This window comes from Bos indicus x Bos taurus, chromosome 2 (assembly GCF_003369695.1).
Source record: "Bos indicus x Bos taurus breed Angus x Brahman F1 hybrid chromosome 2, Bos_hybrid_MaternalHap_v2.0, whole genome shotgun sequence".
Taxonomy (NCBI): Eukaryota; Metazoa; Chordata; class Mammalia; order Artiodactyla; family Bovidae; genus Bos; species Bos indicus x Bos taurus.
The window spans coordinates 61,725,941-61,738,579 of NC_040077.1; the positions used below are offsets into that span (position 1 = coordinate 61,725,941).

General features: G+C 40.1%; 1 protein-coding gene and 1 non-coding gene across 3 annotated transcripts in view; one reads left to right on the forward strand and one right to left on the reverse strand.

The window, feature by feature from the left end:
* Positions 1-12,639, forward strand: part of ZRANB3 (zinc finger RANBP2-type containing 3) — a 313,962-nt gene that overhangs the window by 13,706 nt on the left and 287,617 nt on the right. The gene's annotated exons all lie outside the window — the stretch shown is intronic.
* Positions 5,284-5,386, reverse strand: LOC113881459. The gene has a single exon (XR_003508043.1). It is a non-coding gene; the product is annotated as a U6 spliceosomal RNA (small nuclear RNA).

Consider the following 12,639-nt stretch of genomic DNA (forward strand, 5'->3'; position numbering starts at 1 on the left):
GGACAGCGAAGCCTAGCATGTTGCTGTCCATGGGGTCGCAAATAGTCAGACACAACTTAGCGACTGAACCACAATGCTAGAGTGAGTGTGTGCCTACTTCGTCACTTCCGTCTTGTCCAACTCTTTGCGACCCTATTGACTGTAGCCTCCCAGGCTTATTTGTCCATAGGATTCTTGTAGCAATAATACAAGGATAAATAATAGTTTACCTTGCCCTCCTCCAGGGATCTTCCTGACCCAGGGATTGAACCCATTTCTCATATGTCTTCTGCTTTGGCAGGTGTGTTCCTTACTACTAGCGCCACCTGGGAAACCCAATACTAGTGTACTGAAGTAAAACAGGATGAAAAGTTTGTGGTCCTTGACTTTATAAAGACAGTCTAATGAGAGAGAAAACAAATGAAAATAATTTTCAATCACAGGAAGTGCATAAAGGAAGTGAACTGATACTAAGGTAAATGTAGGAGAGTCCTATTGGGAAGTACTGCACACAGGCTTGGGGTGGGTGATGTCTGTCAGAGTGGAAAGAAATGAATGGATTTGTGATATGTTTGGGGAATAGTTAATAATTAATCAATTTAATGGGGTTAAAGAAGAAGTAAAAATCAAGAATGAACTCAATTTACTGGTTTGAGTAACTTCATGATTGCACTACTACTGAGAGAGTTGGTCAGGGAGCACACAGTTTGGTAGAGTATAGAAGACTTTGGTTTTGGACATTTAAGCTAGAGATGTCTGTATGTGTGGTCAGACCAGCCAAGATGGCTGTTCTGTTGTGCTCTGCGCCCTGCCTGCTCCACCAGTCACCTATATGCACTTACCTATACCCTATATAGGTAAGTCTATATATAGGTAAGTATAATATATAGGTGAGTATATATATACTTCACCTATACCCTACTTACCTGACTGACCTTCCTGCTTATATTTCGTCTGGCCAACTAGTGATTGCTTTTATCAAAGAGATCTTGAGGGTGGGCTTCTCTCCTGGTTTCCCAGGTAACTAATACACCCACCAGACATCAATTCCCCACCTAACCCCAGGGAGCAAAGGCTGCTACCTTGTCCTGCCTGCTGTTAACAGCATGTGGTGGGGTACCTCTCCAGGACCCTGCTTTCAGATGTGTAAATGCCCTCATCCATTAAACTGCTGTCTCTGTTGCTAACTCCAGGCTCTTTCTTCGATCTTAAAACTGGGAAAGTGCAGGCCTTATAGGCCTGTGGGGTGCAGCCCAGGACTTTGAGACATCCAAGGTGACCAAGGTAGGTAATTAGATATAGGAGTCTGAAGCTAAGAGATTATATAATGTATTACCCAGACTATTTGTAGTACCCCTCTAAAAGATTGTCCTTGTCCCCACATCCATTCTTCCAAATTTGACAAGGTAATCTTTGTAAAGTAGTGACTTGGTTAAACTCTAGGAAAGGCTCCCAATTTCTTACAGAATAAAGCCTAAACTCCTTTTTTAATATGGCATAAGGAAACCTCCCTGACCTGACCTATTTTTACTTCTTTACCACTTGTCACAAAGCATCTAATTTTTTAGCTATGCTAAACTGCTTAGGATTCTCTGAAACTTTATGGTTTTGCAAATATGGCCTGTTTCTCTCTAGAATTTCCTTGATTTTCCATCAGCAAACTCCCCTCTTCTTCAAGTTTTGAGTTACATCAAGTATTTAAATAAGGTGTACTGCATTCCAAGCATTTTTTCTAAGTGAAGCCTTCTTTGATTGCTTGCTGCCTCACATGGTTCAACACTCCCACTTATGTGTGGTATTGTTATATGTATTTCTTTCATAGCACTTACTGCATTGTGTTGCAATTATTTGTTTATAACTCTTATTTCCATCTTAGATTTAGCTGGAGTGTAAGGCTCCAATGGCACAAAGTCATCTTTGTTTACCTGGCACCCTCTGCAATGCCTAATACATAAAAGACACTTAACAATTATTTGTTGAATGAATGATTTTAAGAGGCAGTGTTGCATAATAGCAAAATTCAGACTTTACATTAGACCAATCAGAGTTCTAGACTTAATATCACCACTTACTAACTAGTGATAAATGATTAAATATCTCTGAACCTTAGTTTTCTTGTCCTTAATGTGAGGATAATGATAACTTATCTTTGTGAGTTGTTTTGAGAATTATAGATTTTCTAAATTTTCCTAGTGTACTGCCTGACAGATAGAGATCATTCATTAGTGGGAGTTGTTTTGTCTTTCTGAAAACAGTTCCCTGTAGAATGAAAGATTGTAGTGTCCTTGCTTTTAAAGTAATTAGACATTAGATATGGAAATATTAAAGTCCCATCAGTTATTTTAAAAATATGTAATTTTATAGTTTCCTGAACTTGATCTTTTATCATTTTAGAACATGATTCAATTTTATTAACAAAGTCAAAGTGAAGTCGCTCAGTCATGTCCGACTCTTAGCGACCCCACGGACTGCAGCCCACCAGGCTACTCCATCTGTGGGATTTTCCAGGCAAGAGTACTGGAGTGGGTTGCCATTTCCTTCTCCAATGCATGAAAGTGAAAAGTGAAAGTGAAGTCGCTCAGTCGTGTTTGACTCTTAGCGATCCCATGGACTGCAGCCTACCAGGCTCCTGCATCCATGGGATTTTCCAGGCAAGAGTACTGGAGTGGGGTGCCATTGCCTTCTCCTTTATTAACAAAATGTGATGTTAATTTATTAAATTTAGTTTGTAACTTACTGACAATCCTTAAATATACCTATCTCAGATAAAACACAAAGCTGAATCTACTTTATTATGAAACTATGAAGTATGGTAAAATATGGAATAGGTACATTTATAAATTCTGATGAAATCTGAAGAGTTTCTAAGATTTGAGTATATGATTTTGTGGGTAATAACTGAAAGTATCTGAGTAGGTAAGTGACATCTTCATAGACTGCCTTTTCAAACTCATATTCAAAGTGCTGTTGTTTTTGTGAGCGTGTGTGTAACTGAGCAGGACCCTGTAGGGCCTTCCCAGGACAGACCCCTCTGTCATATCCTCTGCTTTAGCTCCTCTGTGTTACCTAGATAATAGTCTCTGATGCCCATTTCCTGAGTGGTTTTACAGCGGCTAAAGTGAAAGTGTTAATTGCTCAGTCGTTTCTGACTCTACTGTGTCCATGGAATTCTCCAGGCAAGAATACTGGGGTGGGTAGTCATCCCTTTCTCCAGGGGATCTTCCAGACCCAGGGATCAAATCCACATCTCCTGCATTGCAGGCAGGATCTTTACTGTTCGATTCTTTACAGCTGCTAAAACCCCCACCAACTGGAAGAAATTAACTACTTAATTGTTGACCTTGAGTACATAGCCCCTACAGCCTATAGGTGCCTAAGGATTGATAATGTTAACCCCTGTGACACCACCCTGTTACGGCACCTTCAACCAGTCAGAGAATTGTGCACAGCTGATCACATGCCCTGGGATGCCCCTCCCTTTCCTTGCCTTTAAAAATGGTTTGGTGAAACCTTTTGCGGATTTCAGGCTTTTGGAGCACTACACTTTCCTTCATCACAGCCTGGTGTCAGTAGATTGGCTTTACTGCATGTCAGCGTGTGGACCCGAGTTTGTTTTGGTAACTTGTGTTTGCTGGATCTGTGTACTTTAGAGCAGAGTTGTTCAGTAGACTTCCATATTCACCATTTGTGGGAAGTAGCAATTTATTTTAGCTCAATTTGTATTTCCAATAAGGAACTTGGAATTATTTCTGTTAATACATGCTTATTTCTGTACTTCGGAAAGCACTGGTATTACTAGCTTGTAGTCCTCCTCCCTCATCATTGACTACCTGCTTCCTATTATCAGTGGATGGAAGGAGAGGAGGAATGAGTAATCAAATTGCTTGTCATAGGTCACCCAAGATTTATTTAAAATATTTTTACATTTATTTGTGTCCATGTAACCAAATTGCTGTAGTAATTAGGACCATTTCCACTAACAATTTTTGTTTGGGATGAATTTATAAAATTTAGTTACCTAGATTAACTGAACTTGTGTTTACATTTAATTTTACTTATTTGGCAGTACTGGGTCTTAATTGCAACATGTAGGATCTTTAGATTTGGCATGCAGACTCTTAGCTGTGGCATATGGGACCTAAATTCCTAAGCAGGGATTGAACCAGGGCCCCCTGCATTGGCCACTGGACCACCATGGAAAACCCTGAACTTGTTTTTAAATTGAACAGAAGATTTGCTTGATACTATGTAGCCTAGAATTTTCTAATACCTTGATATTCTAACATGAAGCCATATTTAATCCATATTTAATAAACTACCCCCTCTCTAATCTTAATCACTTTGCAAACTGTGTCATTTTCCCTGCTATAACTTGAACTTAGTTTACTTTCTGTCTACCTACACTCTGACTTCTACATTTGAATGCACACCTTAGCTAATCTGGTATGTTAGGTTTTTAGTTCCTCAACTGCCATATTGCTGGTGAACTTTATTTTCACACTAGTTCAGCTATGCACTCCAGTGGTCCCATCTTCTACTGTCTCATCTCTAGGAATTATTCTACCTCTAGACTGTTTAATCATGGTCCCTGTCCTTTGAAGTTTTTTTTTTTTTTTTTTTAATTTCTTTTTGGCTGTGCTGCAGTGTTCTTGTTGCTGCTCGGGCTTTTCTAGTGGCAAACAGTGGGGGACTACTCTCTAGCTGCGGTGTGCGGGCTTATTGCAGTGACTTCTCGTGTTGCAGAGCATGGGCGTTAAGGAGAGCAGGCTTCAGTGGTTGTGGCCTCTGAGCTCTAGAGCACAGGCTCAGTAGTTGTGGCCCATGGGCTTAGTGGCTCTAAGGTATGTGGGATCTTCCCAGATCAGGGATCAAACCCATGTCCTCTGCATTGGCTGGCTGATTCTTTACCACTGAGCCATCAGGGAAGCTCCTGAAGTTTTAATACAACAAATAATATCAAGTGCATAGTACCGGGCACTGGTCTAGGTGCATGGAATACACCAGAAGCAAAACAGACAAAAATCTATGCCCTTTGGAGAGTTTATAGCCTAGTGGAAAGAGACAAAAACAAACAACAAAAAAAAACCCCAAAAAAACCCATAGTATGTAAATTATATAGTGTTTTACAAGTTGATGAGTGTTATCAAGAAAGAAAAACTAGAGCAGGTAAGAGATAAAAGGGAGTTCAATTTTTTTGTCTTAAAAAATTTAAGATATATAGTCACAAGAATGGTACAAATATGCTCTTGACCCAGAATCACATGTTGTTAATGTTTTGTCATATTTACTTTAAAATTCTCTCTCAAAAATATGTAACACTTTATGAATTTGTGTGTCCTTCTTGTGCAGGAGCCATGTGAATGTTCTCTATATTGTTCTAATTTTACTGTATGTGCTGCCTAAGCAAGCAGAAACATTGTAGTTTTAAATAAGGTGGTCAAGTTAAGTGTTCGCTGAGAGATTGGCATTTTAGGAAAGTCTAGAAGTCAAAAAGGGAAGTAGCCATGCAAAGAGGAAGCAGTGAGAGATGGGGATGAGGAGAGGTATAGGCAGATGGACCAGCTGGTATGGAGTCCAAAGCAGAAACGTGTAAGAACATAAGTTTGATAGGAAAAAGTGAGGTGGGAGGTAATAGGAGAAGGGTGCAGAGTGTAGAAGGGCTCGTAAACTATTAACAGAGATTTTATCCAGGTAAAATCAGGAGCACCAAGGAGTTCTGAGAAGTAATGTGATCAGATTTACTTTGTAAAAGTATTTATTTCACTGACTGCTGAATTGAGAGGAGCACAGTGGCATCTGGAGTATCAAGCTGTTGCAAGAATTCAGGCTTAGAGGTAACAGGATGGTGGCTCAGATCAGGCGAGTAGATGTGGAGGTGGTACGAAATGGTGGGATTCAGGATATGTTTTGAATGTAGAGCCAACAGGAGATGGTGGTGGATTGGATGTGCACTGTAAGGCAAAGCGTGAAATCTAGGAATTAGTGTGAGTAACTGGCAAGATGGGATGGGGAAGACCCTTGATGGCGTATGATTTGAGAGAAAGATCTAGAGTTCATTTTGGTCAGAGTAAGTTTGAGATGTCTGTTAGACTTCTAGGTAAATATGTCTGGTTGAATATGCAAACAAATCTGAAGTTAAGAAGAGGTCTGATCTTTGCATATGCGTATGGGAGTCATTTGGAGAAGGCAATGGCACCCCACTCCAGTACTCTTCCTTGGAAAATCCCACGGACAGAGGAGCTGTTAGGCTGTAATCCATGGGGTCGCTAAGAGTCGGACACAACTGAGTGACTTCACTTTCACTTTTCACTTTCATGCATTGGAGAAGGAAATGGCAGCCTACTCCAGTGTTCTTGCCTGGAGAATCCCAGGGACGGGGGAACCTAGTGGGCTGCCATCTATGGGGTCGCACAGAGTCGGGGTCGCACAGAGTCGGACACGACTGAAGTGACTTAGCACAGCATAGCATAGCATAGCATATGGGAGTCATTGGCATAGAGGTAGTATTTAAAGCCATGAAACTAATGAGATCTCTAAAGGAGAGAGCAGAAGATGCTAAAACCTGAGCCCTGGTACTCTCTAAGAAGACAGGAAGATGAGGAAAAGGGAAAAGTTTAGACCAAGAAGGAATGATACATGATAAAATCCGTGAGGGTATCAGTTCAGTTCAGTTGCTCTGTCGTGTCCGACTCTTTGCGACCCCATGAATCGTAGCACACCAGGCCTCCCTGTCCATCACCAACTCCCGGAGTTCACTCAAACTCATGTCCATTGAGTTGGTGATGCCATCCAGCCATCTCATCCTCTGTCGTCTCCTTCTCCTCCTGCCCCCAATCCCTCCCAGCATCAGGGTCTTTTCCAATGAGTCAGCTCTTCACATGAGGTGGCCAAAGTACTGGAGTTTCAGCTTTAGCATCATTCCTTCCAAAGAACACCCAGGGCTGATCTCCTTCAGAATGGACTGGTTGGATCTCCTTGCAGTCCAAGGGACTCTCAAGAGTCTTCTCCAACACCACAATTCAAAAGCATCAATTCTTCGGCGCTCAGCCTTCTTCACAGTCCAACTCTCACATCCATACATGACCACAGGAAAAACCATAGCCTTGACTAGACGAACCTTTGTTGGCAAAGTAATGTCTCTGCTTTTGAATATGCTATTTAGGTTGGTCATAACTTTCCTTCCAAGGAGTAAGCGTCTTTTAATTTCATGGCTGCAGTCACCATCTGCACTGATTTTGGAGCCCCCAAAAATAAAGTCTGACACTGTTTCCCCATCTATTTCCCAGGAAGTAATGGGACCAGATGCCATGATCTTCGTTTTCTGAATGTTGAGCTTTAAGCCAACTTTTTCACTCTCCTCTTTCACTTTCATCAAGAGGCTTTTGAGTTCCTCTTCACTTTCTGCCATAAGGGTGGTGTCATCTGCATATCTGAGCTTATTGATATTTCTCCAGGCAATCTTGATTACAGCTTGTGCTTCTTCCAGCCCAGCATTTCTCATGATGTACTCCGCATAGAAGTTAAATAAGCAGAGTGACAATATACAGCCTTGACGTACTCCTTTTCCTATTTGGAACCAGTCTGTTGTTCCATGTCCAATTCTAACTGTTGCTTCCTGACCTGCATATAGGTTTCTCAAGAGGCAGGTCAGGTGGTCTGTGGTATTCCCATCTCTTTCAGAATCTTCCACAGTTTATTGTGATCCACACAGTCAAAGGCTTTGGCATAGTCAATAAAGCAGAAATAGATCTTTTTCTGGAACTCTCTTGCTTTTTCCATGATCCAGTGGATGTTGGCAATTTGATCTCTGGTTCCTCTGCCTTTTCTAAAACCAGCTTGAACATCTGCAAGTTCACGGTTCACATATTGCTGAAGCCTGGCTTGGAGAATTTTGAGCATTACTTTACTAGCGTGTGAGATGAGTGCAATTGTGTGGTAGTTTGAGCATTCTTTGGCATTGCCTTTCTTTGAGGTTGGAATGAAAACTGACCTTTTCCAGTCCTGTGGCCACTGGTGAGGTTGCCAAATTTGCTGGCATATTGAGTGCAGCACTTTCACAGCATCATCTTTCAGGATTTGAAATAGCTCAACTGGAATTCCATCACCTCCACTAGCTTTGTTCGTAGTGATGCTTTCTAAGGCCCACTTGACTTCACATTCCAGGATGTCTGGCACTAGGTAGTGATCACACCATCGTGATTTTCTCAGTCGTGAAGATCTTTTTTGCACAGTTCTTCTGTGTATTCTTGCCACCTCTTCTTAATATCTTCTGCTTCTGTTAGGTCCATACCATTTTTGTCCTTTATCTTGCCCATCTTTGCATGAAATGTTCCCTTGGTATCTCTCATTTTCTTGAAGAGATCTCTAGTCTTTCCCATTCTGTTGTTTTCCTCTATTTCTTTGCATTGATCACTGAGGAAGGCTTTCTTATCTCTTTTTGCTAGTCTTTGGAACTCTGCATTCAGATGCTTATATCTTTCCTTTTCTCCTTTGCTTTTCACTTCTCTTCTTTTCACAGCTGTTTGTAAGGCCTCCTCAGACAACCATTTTGCTTTTTTGAATTTCTTTTCCATGGGGATGGTCTTGATCCCTGTCTCTTGTACAATGTCACGAACCTCCGTCCATAGTTCATCAGGCATTCTGTCTATCAGATCTAGTCCCTGAAATCTATTTCTCACTTCCACTGTATAATCATAAGGGATTTGATTTAGGTCATACCTGAATGGTCTAGTGGTTTTCCCTACTTTCTTCAATTTAAGTCTGAATTTGGCAATAAGGAGTTCATGATCTGAGCCACAGTCAGCTCCCGGTCTTGTTTTGCTGACTGTATGGAGCTTCTCCATCTTTGGCTGCAAAGAATATAATCAGTCTGATTTCAGAACAGTGTTGCAGAATTTAAATGAAAAAAAAAAAGTGATTTAATGAAGGGGGAATGATTTACTGATATTAAGATGTGAAATGAGAATTCCTTCATTCTCTCTTCCTTTTATTTCCAATTCATTTCCTTTATACTTTTTTTTAAAAGATATTTATTTTTATTTACTTATTTGACTGTACCAGGTCTAAGTTGTGGCATGCGAGATCTAATTCTCTGACCGTGGATCAAACCTGGGTCCCCTGAATCGGAAGCATGGAGTCTTAGCCACTGAACCAAGAAAGTCCTTTGTATAAACTTATCTGGTTATTGTGTATTTGTTCTTCAGCTCTCAGCCTTGATGTGTATATCTGTTAAGAAGCCTTCCAAAACCCCAAATCTGAACACTGTCCCTCTTATATGTTCCACTAACATCTGCCTGGTACATTCCCTGTAGTGTTTCTTGAAAAATGCATGTGTTCTATGTTATATCCAGAGCCTTCTGCAGTGTCTGCTCCACAGAAACATGCAAGTATTTTTTTGTTGTTGAATACATGAAAAAAATGAAATTCATTAAGTGAATATTTTTTAACTGTAATTCTTTACAGAGCAAATATTCTATTTAAATAGATATTTTCCCCTGGATTTAGCCCTGAGGCAGAGATGGACCATTCTTGTGTTGAAAAGAGAGTAAAGACCCAGATGTATTACCTCAGCTGTTAGCTACATGATCCTGTTTTATCTTTTTGGTCCTCATTATCCCAAACTTTCAGATTAATCGTTACATGTTAAGCCAGTGTGTTTGCTTTCCAGCTTTTAAAACTGAAGTTTTAATTTTGAAGTCTGTAAATTCATAGCTGTTGGGAGAAATAATGCAAAGAAATAATGGAGGTACAATCCTGTGTGCTTTACCCAGTTTCCTGAAATGGTAATATCTTGTAAAATTGTAATACGGTATCACCACCAGGATATTGACACCATCAAGATGGAGAACATCTCCATCTCATAGGGGTCCCTCATGTTGCCTTTCTAGAGTCACAATCTGCTCTTTCTTTTCCCCACCTTAACCCTTGGCAACTACTAATCTCTTCTCCATTTCTACAGTTTTGTCATTTGAAGAATGTTACATAAATGGAGTCAAAGAAATGTAACCTTTTGACATTGACTTTCTCAGCAGCACAGTTCTCTGGAGATTCCTCCATATTGTTGTGTGTGTCAGTTGTGCCTTTTTTTTTTTTTTTGGCTGACTAGTATTTCATGATATGTATGTACCAGTTTGTTTAACCGTTTACCTCATAGAATGGTCCATTCCAGTTAGGTTGGTTTGAGGTTTTGACTATAATAACTAAAGCTACTGTAAACATTCACATTTAGGTATAGTCGTAAGTTTTATGTAGACGTAAGTTTTGACATTTTTCCTCTAGGGTAAATGCCCAGGAGTACAGTTGCTGAATCATATGATAGTTGCATGTATAGTTATTGAAGAAATTATCAGATTATCAGTATTTTTCTAAGTGACTGTATATATACTCCATTGAGGCATATATCAAGACAGGAATTGCTTATTTGATAGATTGATTTTGTTTGTGTTTTAAATCTTTGGATGAGACTTTCCCTCATTTCAGGCTTTGTAGCCATACAAACATCTAGTCCTATCACTTCATGGCAAATAGATGGGGAAACAATGGAAACAGTGACAGACTTTATTTGCTTGGGCTCCAAAATCACTGCAGATGGTGACTGTAGCCACAAAATTAAAAGATGCTTGCTCCTTGGAAGAAAAGCCATGACAAACCTAGACAGCATATTAAAAAGCAGAGATATTACTTTGCCGACAAAGGTCCATCTAGTCAAAGCTAAGGTTTTTCTAGTAGTCATGTATGCATGTGAGAGTTGGACCATAAAAAAGGCTGAGTGCCAAAGAATCGATGTTTTTGAACTGTGGTGTTAGAGAAGACTCTTGAAAGTCCCTTGGACTGCAAGGAGTTCCAACCAGTCCATCCTAAAGGAGATCAGTCCTGAATATTCATTGGAAGGACTGATGTTGAAGCTGAAACTCCAATACTTTGGCTACCTGGTGTGAAGAACTGACCCATTGGAAAAGACCCTGATGCTGGGAAAGATTGAAGGCAGGAGGAAAAGGGGACAACAGAGGATGAGATGGTTGGATGGCATCACCGACTTCATGGACATGAATTTGAGCAAGCTCCAGGAGTTAATGATAGACAGGGAAGCCTGGCGTGCTGCAATCCATGGGATCACAAAGAGTTGGACACAACTGAGTGACTGAACTGAACTAAAACTTGTATTTGAATCCTGGCTTTCTTATCCACCATGTTATAGTTTACTCATTAGTGAATATGAAAGTGAAAGTCACTCAGTCAAATCCGACTCTTTGTGACCCCATGGACTATACAGTCCATGGAATTCTCCAGGCCAGAACACTGGAGTGGGTAGCCTTTCTCTTCTCCAGGGGATCTTCCCAACCCAGGGATTGAGCCCAGGTCTCCCACATTGCAAGTGGATTCTTTACCAGCTGAGCCACAAGGGAAGCCCAAGAATACTGGAGTGGGTAGCCTATCCCTTCTCCAGCTGATCTTCCCACCCCAAGAATTGAACCCGGGTCTCCTGCATTGCAGGCAGATTCTTTACCAACTGAACTATACTTATTTCATAGGGTTCTTAGCAGAATTACATGAGATAGCATATGTTCAAGTTCTTGGCACAAAACAGACACTCCAGAAATATTCTTTCCCCACCTTCAGAATTAAAGAAAGAAATAAAGAAAGGAAGTGAAGTCACTCAACGTGTTGAACTCTTCGCGACCTTGTGGGCTGTAGCCCACCAGGCTCCTCTGTCCATGGGATTCTCCAGGCAAGAATACTGGAGTGGGTTGCCATTTCCTTCTCCAGGGGATCTTTCCAACCCAGGGATCGAACCCTGGTCTCCTGCATTGCAGGCAGATGCTTTATCCTCTGAGCCACCAGGGAAGCCCCAGGGCCTATTTTCACTGTTTGTGTTGTTTCAGTGGCATAAGCATCATCTGAAGAGTTTGTTGATACTCTTATCAGTTCCAATCTAGTAACAGGGTTATCAGTTCTTTGTTTTACACATTCTTTTAAAGAAATCTTTTATAGTTTCCATACACAGGTCTTGTGCATCCTTTTTTAGATTTATTTCTGATCTTTTAATTTCTTGATGTTTTTAAGAATGGTATCAATTTTAACATTTTATTTTCTCATTTTTACCTATGAAGAGAAACATAAGGGATTCTGTATATTGGTCATCTATTCATCTACTTCACTAAATTTGCTTATAAATTTCCTAGTAGATTATTTTTATTCTCTGTGCATAATCCTATGTCATGTGTGAATTAACAATTTTTTTCCTCCTCTTTTGCCTTATTCAATTGATTTCCATTGTTAAATAAAACTTGAGATAGTAAGCATTTTTGTGACTTTTCTGACCTTGCAAGGAAAGCTGTCAATATTTTACCTTAAGATGTTCACTGAAGGTTTTTGGTAAAATCTTTTCATCATAATGAAGTGTCTTCTTCTGTTTTTCCTGTGTCAGGGAGCTTTTCCTCTGAACAGATCTTTAATTTTATCAAATGCTTCTCTCCCTGTACCATTAAGATTACCATATAAATTTTCTTCTTTATTTTTTTATTCTTGAAAATTACATTGATTGAGGTTTTTACAATGCTGTTTTTTTTTAAAAAGCAGCCTAATTGAGATAAAATTCACCCAAAACTAAAATCAAAATTCATTCATTTTACAGTTCTGTGGGTTTTGATATATTCAGAG